The 13,963-nt window shown below is 45.7% G+C and overlaps 1 long non-coding RNA gene and 1 pseudogene across 3 annotated transcripts in view; both read right to left on the bottom strand.

The window, feature by feature from the left end:
- Positions 1 to 11,293, bottom strand: part of LOC309652561 (melanoma-associated antigen B16 pseudogene) — a 392,313-nt pseudogene extending 381,020 nt beyond the window's left edge. For both annotated transcript variants that reach the window (XR_014268752.1, XR_014268753.1), the window contains exon 1: positions 8 to 11,293. The product of XR_014268752.1 is annotated as a melanoma-associated antigen B16 pseudogene (transcript). The remainder of the gene's footprint in view (positions 1 to 7) is intronic.
- LOC309652666 overlaps positions 1 to 13,963 on the bottom strand; it is an 857,026-nt gene that overhangs the window by 632,171 nt on the left and 210,892 nt on the right. The gene's annotated exons all lie outside the window — the stretch shown is intronic.

The following is a 13,963-nucleotide window of genomic DNA, read 5'->3' as shown; positions in this document are numbered from 1 at the left end:
GGCTTACCTGACAGAGGAACTTGCTGATTGGACGCTGTCTGGAAATGTGAGGCTGTTGCTGATTGGCTGATGTTCAGGACTGTGTGGGTGGGGGTATCACTGATTGGCTGACACCCAGGATGGGGTTCCTGGGGATATCACTGACCGGCTGATTTTCAGAAGCCTGGTGCTGTCGTTGATTTGCTTTCAGAAGCTTAGGTACTGCAAGAGAGGCAGTCACTGACAGCTGATTCTACTGATCCTACATCTAATTAATGGTGTTTACCTGTTCACAACTTGGGACTATGGCCAAAAAAAGCTTTTTCTTTCGTGAAAATTTCCTTTAATTCTAAATACTGCTCCCCGCCCCCGCCCCTGGCACCCCTTTGGCTCTTCCCTCAGCCAAACCTGCAGGAGAGACCAGATCTTTATTTGTGGAGGTATGATTTTCAGCTAGTGTCGCCTTAAGTGATTTAATCGCCAATTACTGTGGTTGAAAAACAGCTCTAACTGCTGAATTGTTGTAACTTATTGAAAAAAGCTGAATACAGGACATTTAGGGTGTCCTGACAAAGCCAATATAGAATGCAGGACAAAGTCACATCGAGGATGTGTCCTGTGTGTTCAGGACGGCTGGCAACCCTAGATGAAGTCCATGCCTGAGGCAGGGTCTTCTAGCACCAAGCTTTCCCAGCAGTGTTCAGGCAGCAGCCAAGAGCTCTGTGGGTGTCAGGGCCCACTGTCCTCAGGGGGAAGAAAGGGCTGTGGGCTTGCAGTCCCCACTTTACCCAGACTGCTCGGCCTTCCTTATGTTCATGGATCGGATTTCTGGGGAAAGCTTCAGCTGGAATGAGTGGGCTCATATATAAAATTTTGACAATCACAGTCTCCCGGTTAGATAAAAGATATGTCATGAAATTCCAACTTCCAGGGACATGGGCCCAAGACTGCCTCCAGTCCTTTGCTCTCTATGTCATGAGAAACTTGAGCTACTGCAGAGTTGCCAGCTGCCTAGAACAGACACATTAGTTAGAGCAGATAACTGTCTGTGTATTGTGGGTGTAAGCTTAGCCTTGAACAAAGGCTATCAAGAGTAGAAGACACCTGAGAGGGCGGATCTGAGATTGAAAATTCATGCTATATAACTTTTTATATACTATAAGCCACAAATACACAGGCATGGGCAATTTATAGGCAAAGGCACAAGTACATGCTTAAAACAGAGAGCTATAGGAAACACAGGAAAACTTTCTCTTACTGATGGTTTTCTGGGTGAGTACTTTCTCCCTTTAAACTCTTCCCTGGACTTACTAAGTTTTGTGTAATTTTGGTTTCCAACAGTGTTTGCAGGGGAGGAGACAGAATATAGGCCACTATATGCACAATACTTGATTTTACCTCCACCCATGGCCTCACATGACCTCTCCAGATGCAGCCAGGGACCCTCTCCCGATAGCCAGGACTATGTTTTCTACTGCCCACTGGACGTCTCCACCTGGACAGCCTGCAGAACCTCACCATATGTGGCCCACACTGACCTCATCCACCACACCCTCCTTCGTCTCTACCTCCAACTCACATTGCCACCAACTCTTCCTCCTCCTTTATCCTCAGTCTCAGCTAAGAGGAAGAGCTTCTACCTAGTCAGCTAACCTTCAGAACTCAGGGTCATTACAGACTCTCTCCCACCCTTTCACATAGTCCCCAACTCCTAAAACTCAAATCTGTCTCCTCCTCACCATCCTCACATCTACAGCCTGAATCAAGTGCCTTGCCATCTCCTTTTGTTTTGTTTACTTAGTGTTTGCCTTCAGCATAAGTTCAATAAGTGCTTTCCAGGTGAATGAATGACTCAGAGTACCAGAGGTAACATTCACTGATTCAAAATAATCCTGGTAGGGTCTCTGCCTCCACAGAGGAAACCCAAAGTGTTACAACTCCTTACCTAACTTGAGAATTCCCATGGGTGTCTCCTTTCCAAGCCCTAACACCCTCATCTTGGAGGTGGTGATGCTGCCAACAGGATGGTACATAATGCTTCCCTCTTTGGACCTCACATATCTCCATAATCTCCTGTCAGTTTAATAAGGAAGTGTGCCATCTCTACAAGTGCACCACACACTCTGCAAACGTCTGACCCTTTCCCAATCCCCTATCCAAGGCAGTATCTAGTCGCAACACAGGCCAGCAAACACAGCCCCAGGACACTTACCTCTGGTATGCCAAAAATTCAGGAAGCATAGAAGGCAGTCTGGGTTTAAGGATACCCCCTGATTGTTTTTTAAGACATGTCCATACCTAGCCTCTTACAGTCACTGAGCTAACTAGCCACTAAGGCATCCCCCCTCCAATTTCCCCCTCCTTGAAATTGTATATCCGTTTCTACTACGCATGGTACTCATGGTCTGTTTCAACTGTCTGCCGTCATTCACTAACCCCATCCATTTACAAAGCCCCATCCTCAGTAGAGGAGGTACACTGCATACAAGGTAAGAAATAGCTGTCTCCAGGAGACATAAAGATAGTTCCCAGCCCAGTTACGTTGGTTGTTTGCTTACACAGTGATCTCCATGACCTTGCCCCATTTGCCTCTTAAGGGGGAGGCCTTGGTTTTTGACCACCAACGTATGCTCACTCATTGCTGTCTCTTTTCAGTGGCTAGTCTCAAATATGGCACCCCATTAAAATCCTACTGCAAACGTCAAAATGGTTACATGGTTTCAAAAACTTCTCTTACTTCAGGTTTACATCCCAGGAACTAGTATGTTCTGTGCCAAGAAGCCCAAAGGAGATCGACCATGTACCTAAACTTCACTGTTCAAAGAGAACTTTACATAGAAGGGGCTGTTGCTATCAGAGGGATCCCATAGTAAATGTCAGCCAAGAATGCTTGCAGGAAGTTGGAATACTCTGTCAGGGAGAAGGAAGGTGGTTCTGGGCTGTCTGTTCTACTGGGATCAGGATGCAATGTTCAGAGGAGGATGCAGTGAAGAGCTGGTCAGCAGATCAGGTTACAGAGTTAGCCAGGAAGGCACACTGGGGAAGACCCAGGGGAAGGGAGCTGTAATGTGGGAAAGTGTTGGGACTGAACACACGTGCCAGCTACTGATCAGAGGCAGCTCTCAAGGAACCTTGGTGTTGAGGTAACAGCACCCTGGGCAAATGAATCCAACAAACAATCTCCAAATTGTGTTTGATTCTCATTTTCACATCCTTTCTTTATACCCACTTTTAGTACTTTGGCTACAAGGTACTTTTTCTCCCCTGAGAGGCATTATGGAGTAGTAAGAAATGAGTTAACAGACAGAATGGTGACCTCAGGCTAAGAGGAGTGGAATAGCATGGGCTCTAGAAGAATTCAAACCAGAGGTCTAGTTCCAACTCTGTCACATATTAGGCCTGTGAACTTGGGTACATTCCCAAGCTCTCTAAGCCTCATGTTCTTCATCTGTGAAAGGGTTTTGTATGTAGGACTGTTAGAATGTATGTATTGTATGTAAAGCCCCTGGTACAGGGCATGGTATGCAATGGGTTTTTAATGATGGCAGTTATTATTATGATTATTTTAACCCCAGAAACTAGCACTTTCCCCTCTGGGATTTATTTATCCAGCAGATGTCAGAGAATATGCCCTGCTCTGGGACATGGCACACCAAATCAGCCAAAATTGCTGCTTACCAAGAAAGCCTTACTAAATCTTCTTTATTAAGGGATGCATTATTTAATTTGGGTTTGGGGGAGTATTTCCCAACTGGATCCTAGAACTTGTGTCAAGGACCAACTCCTTCCCTCCCTCCCAGTTGCCCTTCCAACAGTCCATCCCTATTTTCATTCACTTGCCTCCTCCAAAAATACAGGCCTTGCTTAGATTTTGCCAAATTTTACTGAACATAACCTATTTAAAATGTCCCTTGAATGGTGCGGACACTGGACCTCCCAGCCCAAGGCAAAGAGTGCCAGCCCAGTGGCTTCTAGGTATCTCAGCTCAAGAAAGTATCACCTTTATTTCTCACAAACTCCTTGTTCATGATAATCATAAAATGCCTAATTTGTGTACTATGTTCAACTGCATTTGGACAATAATGCAAGGTATCTTCTTCCATTCTTATCCCAGGAGGGATCTGGTTTACCCATGATCCCAAAGTAACTGGTAAGAACAGTTTTCCATTCCATTCCAAGTCTCTCAACTCTGAGACACACCCCTGGCTCACCACTTCCCCAGCCTCATCTAGTGTATCATAGAGCTCAATTAACATATACACACTACTATATATAAAATAGATAACTAACAAGGACCTACTGTATAGCACAGGGAACTCTACTCAATATTCTGTAATGACCCATATGGGAAAAGAATCTGAAAAAGAATGGAGATATATATATATAAAACTGATTCACTTTGCTGCACATCTGAAACTAACACAACATTGCAAATCAACTATACTCCAATAAAAATAAAAAATTAAATTAAATGAACTCCCAATGCAGGACTTGCAGTTTCCCAAGGCCTCAGCCTGTCTTGTCTCAGGACATTTATATTTGACAGCCCTCATATGGACTCCCCAGCTCCTGATTCCTTTTTAATTTTTCTTTTGGTATTAAAGGATATCCACCATTGTCTTTACATGATTCCTGCTCCTAGACTCTAAAATTCTATGGGTGGGTAGTAAGTCTTGTTTATCTGGGCATGCTCAGTACTAACACAGTGCTTTCCAAAGAGCACATGCTGGTTTAATGTTTGGGGAATAAATGAGCCATTGTACACGAGGTCTAATTTATTAAGATTTATTTCTCTTACATTCTTAAACAAGATAAGCAAAGGCATATATATGTCATCTAATTTTACAGAACAGCAGATTAAACAGGATAAGGGAAACCAAGAATTGACCATCTTTTAGTTTTTTCTTGATCCCAACTATTTTACTGCTGAGTTCTTTGACAGTGCCAAGGAAATGCCTATTCTAATGTCATGTTATCTTTTCCAGATCACAAAAGAAGATGGTCAGTTTTACAATTTGTTTTACAAACAAACTTGTATTCTTAAATTCCATAAATAGCAATAAATGTATGACCAATGTCATTCATAAACTTAGATTCTGAAGCTAATGAAATGTTATATTAAAAGGAACATATGAAAACTAACTCACTCCAAAAAGAAAATAAACCTCCATGTTAACTATATAGAAGAGGGACAGAAAGTATACAGTTTCCCAACAGCCACACTCCAGCTCTCAACTACTTAGGAAGTTGACTGCTCTCTTCAATGACAAAGTGAAGAATTGGCCTCAGACCTCACTAGGGGTGGGAGGAGCTACTGGATATGGCACTGGAACGTTTCCTGGCCATGGCAGCACTGCCAGCCCTGGTTGCAACTCTAGCTGAGGCTCTCTCTGCTTCATCTCTCAAAGCCTCCTCATACTGGGATGGGAAGCAAGTAGGGTCAGATCCATGGATCTTGGTCAAAAACTCTAGCAATTTCATTTTGCTGGCTTCAGCATGGGCTCTTGGACCCCACAGGAATTCATAGCGTGGAGGATTGCTACTGGGTACCTGGCGGTACTCCAGGTACTTTTCTCTCACTAAATCTTGGGTGATAAACTTCCTGGGCTCCCCAAAGATAAAATGCCTCCTCCCAGAATATAAGTCCATCATATTCAACACTTTCCAGATCTCCTCCTCAGTGGCATGATTGCCCTTCATGAAAATCACACCCAGGATAACTATCAGGAGGCCAGTCTTGGGCACGCCCTCGTCACCACTGAGCCTCACATCATAGGTGAGGCCTAGTTTGTTGACGAGGGCATAGCTGTGGTTGCTGGGATCCACTTCCTTCACATCAATACCAAGGACCAGCCCTATGCACTCAGAGGCTCTCCTGAGGATCTCAAGGAAGTCATCCTTGTACTCTTTGATAACCTCATCAATCATGTCTGCCTTTGTGATCAGCTCTCTCATTTGATACTTTCTCAGCAGGAACTGCACCAACAAAGTCACCTTCTCATCTAGAGGGTCTGTGGGCAAGTCCTCAGTTTCTGACAGGGGATTTGAAGAAGCTGACCCAGCCTCCTTTTCCTGGCTGCTGGAGCACTCCTGTGATTTGCTTGATGAGATGGTTGCAATGACAATGTAAGATAAGTAGGTACTCTGAGGACTGTGGGGAGTGCTGGGTGCCCCAGCAGCCAGAGCCTCCTTCAAATCGCCAGGCATTAGAGGATGGGAGGAGGAGGGAGGGGTCTCCTCCAGAGCCTCGGAGACCTGTGCAGCCTCCAGGCCCTGGGGTTCACTGAGGGCATGGTGTTGTTCCTGCATGCAGTGTGGAATCTCTTGACCCTGAGACATGTTCACTCTGGTCGGTGGCAGCAGGCAGGAATGTGGGCAGGAGAGTGGGTACAAGAGGACCACAACCTAGGGAGAAAGGGAGGATGTGAGTGGCCTCATCTGTTAACTCAACTGTGGCAGCTCCGAAAAGAGCGCCTTCCATCCATCTTTTCCTGAGGGCAGTACTCGAGCCTCACAGGTCTCCTGTCCTGAACTGTAGGAAGCAAAGGAGAAAGCGAGAAGGCTCTTCAGGGTGCAGCCAGCCAACCTAGCCCAAGGCTTCCTAAAGCTGATAACAGGGCAGGTGGGGTCAAGCTCTGTGGGATCCCTTCTGTTCTGCGGTGGGTGGTCCCCTCCGTCTTTGTTCAGAGTCCTCACTGTGATCCCAGGGAGTATCTGGGACTCCTTCCTCTACTGACCCAAGGATTGTCACCTCAAAAAGAGGCTTAAATCTTCTTGAGACACTTGACTTACAACGAAGAAAGGAGGTGCCTCACACTGACAGCTTTTTTCAGAGCCTCTCAGCCAGGAAGTCACAGAGGAGACAGACAGGGGAGAGAAGTGAGGGGCCGCTCATTGGGCCATACCTGCCTGGGCCTCCCAGAAGTGGCAAAGGAGCACAGCTGTCTGTTGGGGCTCTGTTGTTCTGATGTGTGTGGTCCCCACAATCCTCACTAAAGGTCATGACTTTTGACCTTGACAGAGACTGAGACACCTCTCTCTGTTAACTTGAGACAACAGCCCTCGGATTCCCAAAACCAAAATTAGAAAGCACGGAAGTCTGAAAACTATTCCAGGGCCTACCCAGTCTGACAACAGGGACAGGGTTCTATGGGGCCCCCACTGTTCTCCAGGGTGTGATTCCCCCAGTCCCTGCTCAGCATCTTAACTTGATTCCTGGCAGGGCCTGATTACTTGGGGCCACACCTCTCATAACAATATCGTCATCATCCTCATACCCCAAAAGTCAGAGGAAGTCACTCCTGGCCAGCTCCTCCTCCTCCTGGGACTCACAAAAGAATTCTGAGGACCCTTCTCCATCCTGGGGAAGAAATCTCCTCAGTCCCACTCAACATCTTACCTTGACTCCCGGCAGGGTCTGAGACTCCTCCCTCCGCTCACCCGAGGCAGCAGTCCCCAGAACAGGCCTCACTTTCCTGCAAACCCAAGGTGGAAGTCAAGGAGCAACTCAGTCTGACAGTTATTCTCGCGGCGCCGAGGGCTGGAGCCGGGGTGCCGCACTTTTACCTGCAGCGTCCCCTCTATTCTGAGGAGCTGGTCACCTCATTCCCCTTCCCCACCTTCCCTTGAAACTCCCCCGTGCCAGGGCCTCCTCCCTCTGCTGACTCGTGGCCACGCCCCGAGCGGCCCGCGCTGCCCTCAGATTCCTGAGGCCCTAGTTAGTTACTCGGGGGGCTCCCCGGGATTACAAAAGGGACGGGGCTTTACTCAGCGGGCCGCCCCTCTCTTCTGGGGTGGTTAGTTCCCTCGTTCAATGTCTTCACCTTAACACTCGACCACTCCCAGGGCGCCTCCTTCCGCGAAGAGAGCCCTCAGCTTTCGATATCTGCCTTCGCCAACCGTCCTCCCGGAAGTCAGGGGGTGTTCCTTCCGCTCTGCTCCCCCTCGCCTCCTCCCCCCACGCCAAGTGGTGCCTGGCTCTCGCGAGGCCGACAGCAGGCGTGAGGTTCTGTGGGGCTCCTTATATTCTGGGGTACTTAACGCACTCGGTGTCTTCACCCAGAATCACTGCAGGATCAAGGATTCCTCCCTCCGCGGAGCTGAGGTTGTACCCCATACACCAAGACCCTCACCCGGGTCAGACTCGCGAGAGGACGAAGTCAGAGGGAGCCTCTGTCTAATAGTCATCCCGGAGCTCCCCATCGCCAACGTGGTGGCGGAACTCTTAGAGTGCCCTCCATTCCTCAGTTCTGACTCAGTGTCTTACCCGGGGCTTACATGGCCTGAGGCTCCTCCCTCTGTTAACCTGAGGCTGCACCTCCTCAACTCAAGGCCCTCCATCACTACCTTTAGATTCCTGAGGCCATTTCTAGCCACCTCTGCTGGGAATCTTCCAAGCTTGACAACAGGAGCAGGCTCTGTGGGGTCCCTCTCTTCTGGGGTAAGTGGTTCCCACAGTTCTCACTTAGGGTCCATATCTTGGCTCCAGTCTTTTTGATTAATTACTTCCTAGACGATGCCACCTCCTTGCCAATCTCTATGCATTTGCCCCCCCTGTGTGACTCTCATACAGACGGAGTCCAAGTTCAGGCTGGATGCTGGGTGGTGAAGATGAAGCACCGTGAATTTAAAAAACAGAAACATAAACAAAACAAAACAAAAGTCACCTTCCCATTGGGTCCCTTCTCCAGCCAGTTGGAAACCTTTTCTAAAAGACTTAACTTTCTATAGGAAAGAGCCTTGTATAGACACATTGCTAAGTGGTCTTGCCACTCCCATTGGAAACACTGTATCACTTCATATAATCATGTAGTGGAGGAGTGCTAAGAAACAGCATGGGCCCACTAGGTTAATGTGGGCCAGACCCAGTTGCCGCCTGACATCTGATCACTGGATAAATAATTAAAATAAGCAGGAAAGAACCTTAGAAATTGTCATTTTATGGATGAGGAGCCTGGAGCATAGGGAGGTGCTGAAATGTTTTGCAAGTGATTTGCTACTGATGAGATTTAAAGTACTAAAGTGGTGCTCTATGACTGTTCTCACTGCACACATTTCAAACAGTACACTCAAAACAAAATTCTGTCTTGCCTTTTCAATCCTCACTGTTACCTGCACCACCATATAACCTTATTATGAATTAATTTTGTATGGATATAATTGTGCATTTGCTTTACATAAACGAAATTTAGGTAAATAACATAAATGTGATAATAAAGTACATATTGTTTTGCTATTTGCTTTTTCCTCTAATTAATAATCCGTACTGAAGAGTGCTGCATATCAATCTTCAGTGTCCCTAAATTTTGAAAAACAGATATTATTTTATTGTTATTTGCAAATTGAAGATGTCCTTGATAGCATTCTAGTGTCTATATTTCTTTTTTTTTAATTTTTATTTATTTATTTTATTTATTTTTGGCTGTGTTGGGTCTTCATTTCTGTCCGAGGGCTTTCTCCAGTTGCAGCAAGGGGGGGCCATTCTTCATCGCGATGCGCAGGCCTCTCACTATCGCGGCCTCTCTTGTTGCGGAGCACAAGCTCCAGATGCGCAGGCTCAGTAATTGTGGCTCACGGGCCTAGTTGCTCCGCAGCATGTGGGATCCTCCCAGACCAGGCCCTGAATCCGTGTCCCCTGCATTGGCAGGCAGACTCTCAACCACTGAGCCACCAGGGAAGCCCTACAGTGTCTATATTTCTAGACTGTATAACTGGATTACATATAGATTTGCCATTTTTCTTTTATTTAAAAAGTAAAAGAGGAGAGGAGAAGATGGCGGAACAGTAAGACGCGGAGATCACCTTCCTCCCCACAAATACATCAGAAATACATATCTACACGTTGAACTGCTCCTATAGAACACCCACTGAATGCTGGCAGAAGACGTCAGACCTCCCAAAAGGCAAGAAACTCCCCCACGTACCTGGGTAGGGCAAAAGAAAAAAGAAATAACAGAGACAAAAGAATAGGGACGGGACCTGCACCTCTGGGAGGGAGTTGTGAAGGAGGAAAGGTTTCCACACACTAGGAAGCCCCATCGCGGGCCGAGACTGCGGGTGGCGGAGGGGGGAAGCTTCGGAGCCATAGAGGAGAGCGCAGCCACAGGGGTGCGGAGGGCAAAGGGGAGAGATTCCCGCACAGAGGATCGGTGCCAACCAGCACTCACCAGCCCGAGAGGCTTGTCTGCTCACCCGCCGGGGCGGGCGGAGGCTGGGAGCTGAGGCTCGGGCTTCGGTCGGATTGCAGGGAGAGGACTGGGGTTGGCTGCGTGAACACAGCCTGAAGGGGTTAGTGCACCACAGCTAGCAGGGAGGGAGTCCGGGAAAAGGTCTGGAGCTGCCGAACAGGCAAGAGACTTTTTCTTGCCTCTTTGTTTCCTGGTGCGCGAGGAGAGGGGATTAAGAGCGCTGCTTAAAGGAGCTCCAGAGACCGGCGCGAGCCGCAGCCATCAGCACGGACCCCAGAGACGGGCATGAGACGCTAAGGCTGCTGCTGCCGCCACCAAGAAGCCTGTGTGCAAGCACAGCTCACTCTCCACACCGCCCCTCCCGGGAGCCTGTGCAGCCCGCCACTGCCAGGGTCCCGTGATCCAGGGACAACTTCCCCAGGAGAATGCGCGGAGCGCTTCAGGCTGGTGCAACGTCATGCCGGCCTCAGCCGCCGCAGGCTCGCCCCGCCTCCGTACCCCTCCCTCCCCCCGGCCTGAGTGAGCCAGAGCCCCCGAAACAGCTGCTCCTTAAACCCCGTCCTATCTGAGCGAAGAACAGACGCCCTCAGGCGACCTACACGCAGAGGCGGGTCCAAATCCAAAGCTGAACCCCAGGAGCTGTGCGAAGAAAGAAGAGAAAGGGAAATTTCTCCCAGCAGCCTCAGAAGCAGTGGATTAAAGCTCCACAAAAAACTTGATGTACCTGCATCTGTGGAATACATGAATAGACAACGAATCATCCCAAATTGAGGAGGTGGACTTTGGGAGCAATATATATTGTGTTTTCCCGTTTTCCTCTTTTTTTTTTTTTTAAAACATCTTTATTGAAGTATAATTGCTTCACAATGGTGTGTTAGTTTCTGCTTTATAACAAAGTGAATCGGCTACACATATACACACGTTCCCATATCTCCTCCCTCCTGCATCTCCCTCCCTCCCACCCTCCGCATCCCACCCACTCAGGCGGTCACAAAGCACTGAGCTGATCTCCCTGTGCTATGCGGCTGCTTCGCACTAGCTATCTATTTTACATTTGGTAGTGTATATATGTCCATGACACTCTCTCACTTTGTCACATCTCACCCCTCCCCCTCCCCATATCCTCAAGTCCATTCTCTACCACTGTGTCTTTATTCCTGTCCTGCCCCTAGGTTCATCAGAACAATTTTTTTTTTTTTAGGATTCCATATATATATGTTAGCATACGATATTTGTTTTTCTCTTTCTGACTTACTTCACTCTGTATGACAGTCTCTAGGTCCATCCATGTCTCTACAAATGACCCAATTTCTTTCCTTTTTATGGCTGAGTAATATTCCATTGTATATATGTGCCACACCTTCTTTATCCATTCATCTGTCAATGGACACTTAGGTTGTTTCCATGTCCTGGCTATTGTAAACAGAGCTGCAATGAACACTGTGGTACATGACTGTTTTTGAATTATGGTTTTCTCAGGGTATATGCCCAGAAGTGGGATTGCTGGGTTGTATGGTAGTTCTATTTTTAGCTTTTTAAGGAACCTCCATACTGTTCTACATAGTGGCTGTATCAATTTACATTCCCATCAACAGTGCAAGAGGGTACCCTTTTCTCCACACCCTCTCTAGCATTTATTCTTTGTAGATTTTTTGATGATGGCCATTCTGACTGGTGTGAGGTGATACCTCATTGTAGTTTTGATTTGCATTTCTCTAATGAATAATGATGTTGAGCATCCTTTCATGTGTTTGTTGGCAATCTGTATATATCTTCTTTGGAGAAATGTCTATTTAGGTCTTCTGCCCATTTTTGGATTGGGTTGTTTGTTTTTTTGATATTGAGCTGCATGAGCTGCTTGTAAATTTTGGAGATTAATCCTTTGTCAGTTGCTTCATTTGCAAATATATTCTCCCATTCTGAGGGTTGTCTTTTCGTCTTGTTTATGGTTTCCTTTGCTGTGCAAAAGCTTTTAAGTTTCATTAGGTCACAGTTGTTTATTTTTGTTTTTATTTGCATCACTCTAGGAGGTGGGTCAAAAAGGATCTTGCTGTGATTTATATCATAGAGTGTTCTGCCTATGTTTTCCTCTAAGAGTTTTAAAGTGTCTGGCCTTACATTTAGGTCTTTAATCCATTTCGAGTCTATTTTTGTGTATGGTGTTTGGAAGTGTTCTAATTTCATTTTTTTACATGTAGCTGTCCAGTTTTCCCAGCACCACTTATTGAAGAGGCTGTCTTTTCTCCATTGTATATTCTTGCCTCCTTTATCAAAAATAAGGTGACCATATGTGTGTGGGTTTATCTCTGGGCTTTCTATCCTGTTCCATTGATCTATATTTCTGTTTTTGTGCCAGTACCATACTGTCTTCATTACTGTAACTTTGTAGTATAGTCTGAAGCCAGTGAGCCTGATTCCTCCAGCTCCATTTTTCTTTCTCAAGATTGCTTTGGCTATTTGGGGTCTTTTGTGTTTCCATACAAATTATGAAATTTTTTGTTCTTGTTCTGTGAAAAATGCCATTGGTAGTTTGATAGGGATTGTATTGAATCTGTAGATTGCTTTGGATAGTATACTCAATTTCACAATATTGATTCTTCCAATCCAAGAACATGGTATATCTCTCCATCTGTTTTTATCATCTTTAATTTCTTTCATCAGTGTCTTATAGTTTTCTGCATAAAGGTCTTTTGTCTCCTTAGGTAGGTTTATTCGTAGGTATTTTATTCTTTTTGTTGCAGTGGTAAATGGGAGTGTTTCCTTAATAGCTCTTTCAGATTTTTCATCATTAGTGTATAGGAAGGCAAGAGATTTCTGTGCATTAATTTTGTATCCTGCTACTTTACCAAATTCATTGATTAGCTCTAGTAGTTTTCTGGTAGCATCTTTAGGATTCTCTATGTATAGTATCATGACATCTGCAAATGGTGACAGCTTTACTTCTTTTCTGATTTGGATTCCTTTTATATCTTTTTCTTCTCTGATTGCTGTGGCTAAAAGTTCCAACACTATGTTGAATAATAGTGGTGAGAGTGGACAACCTTGTCTTGTTCCTGATCTTAATGGAAATGGTTTCAGTTTTTAACCATTGAGAACGATGTTGGCTCTGGGTTTGTCATATATGGCCTTTATTATGTTGAGGTAAGTTCCCTCTTTGCCTACTTTCTGGAGGGTTTTTATCATAAATGGGTGTTGAATTTTGTCAAAAGCTTTTGCTACATCTATTGACATGATCATATGGTTTTTCTCCTTCAGTTTGTTAATATGGTTTATTACATTGATTGATTTGCATATATTGAAGAATCCTTGCATTCCTGGGATAAACCCCACATGATCATGGTGTATGATCCTTTTAATGTGCTGTTGGATTCTGTTTGCTAGTATTTTGTTGAGGATTTTTGCATCTGTGTTCATCAGTGATATTGGCCTTTAGTTTTCTTTCTTTGTGACATCTTTGTCTGGTTTTGGTATCAGGGTGATGGTGGCCTCGTAGAATGAGTTGGGGAGTGTTCCTCCCTCTGCAATATTTTGGATGAGGTTGAGAAGGATAGGTGTTAGCTCTTCTCTAAATGTTTGATAGAATTCGCCTGTGAAGCCATCTGGTCCTGGGCTTTTGTTTGTTGGAAGATTTTTAATCACAGTCTCAATTTCAGTGCTTGTGATTGGTCTGTTTATATATTCTATTTCTTCCTGGTTCCGTCTCAGAAGGTTGTGCTTTTCTACTAATTTGTCCATTTCTTCCAAGTTGTCCATCTTATTGGCATATAGTTGATTGTAGTAATCTCTCATGATCCTTT

Source organism: Balaenoptera physalus (genome assembly GCF_965194825.1).
Source record: "Balaenoptera physalus genome assembly, chromosome: X".
Lineage (NCBI taxonomy): Eukaryota > Metazoa > Chordata > Mammalia > Artiodactyla > Balaenopteridae > Balaenoptera > Balaenoptera physalus.
Note: the sequence above shows the minus strand (reverse complement) of the source record. Positions and strands in the feature narration are given on the sequence as shown.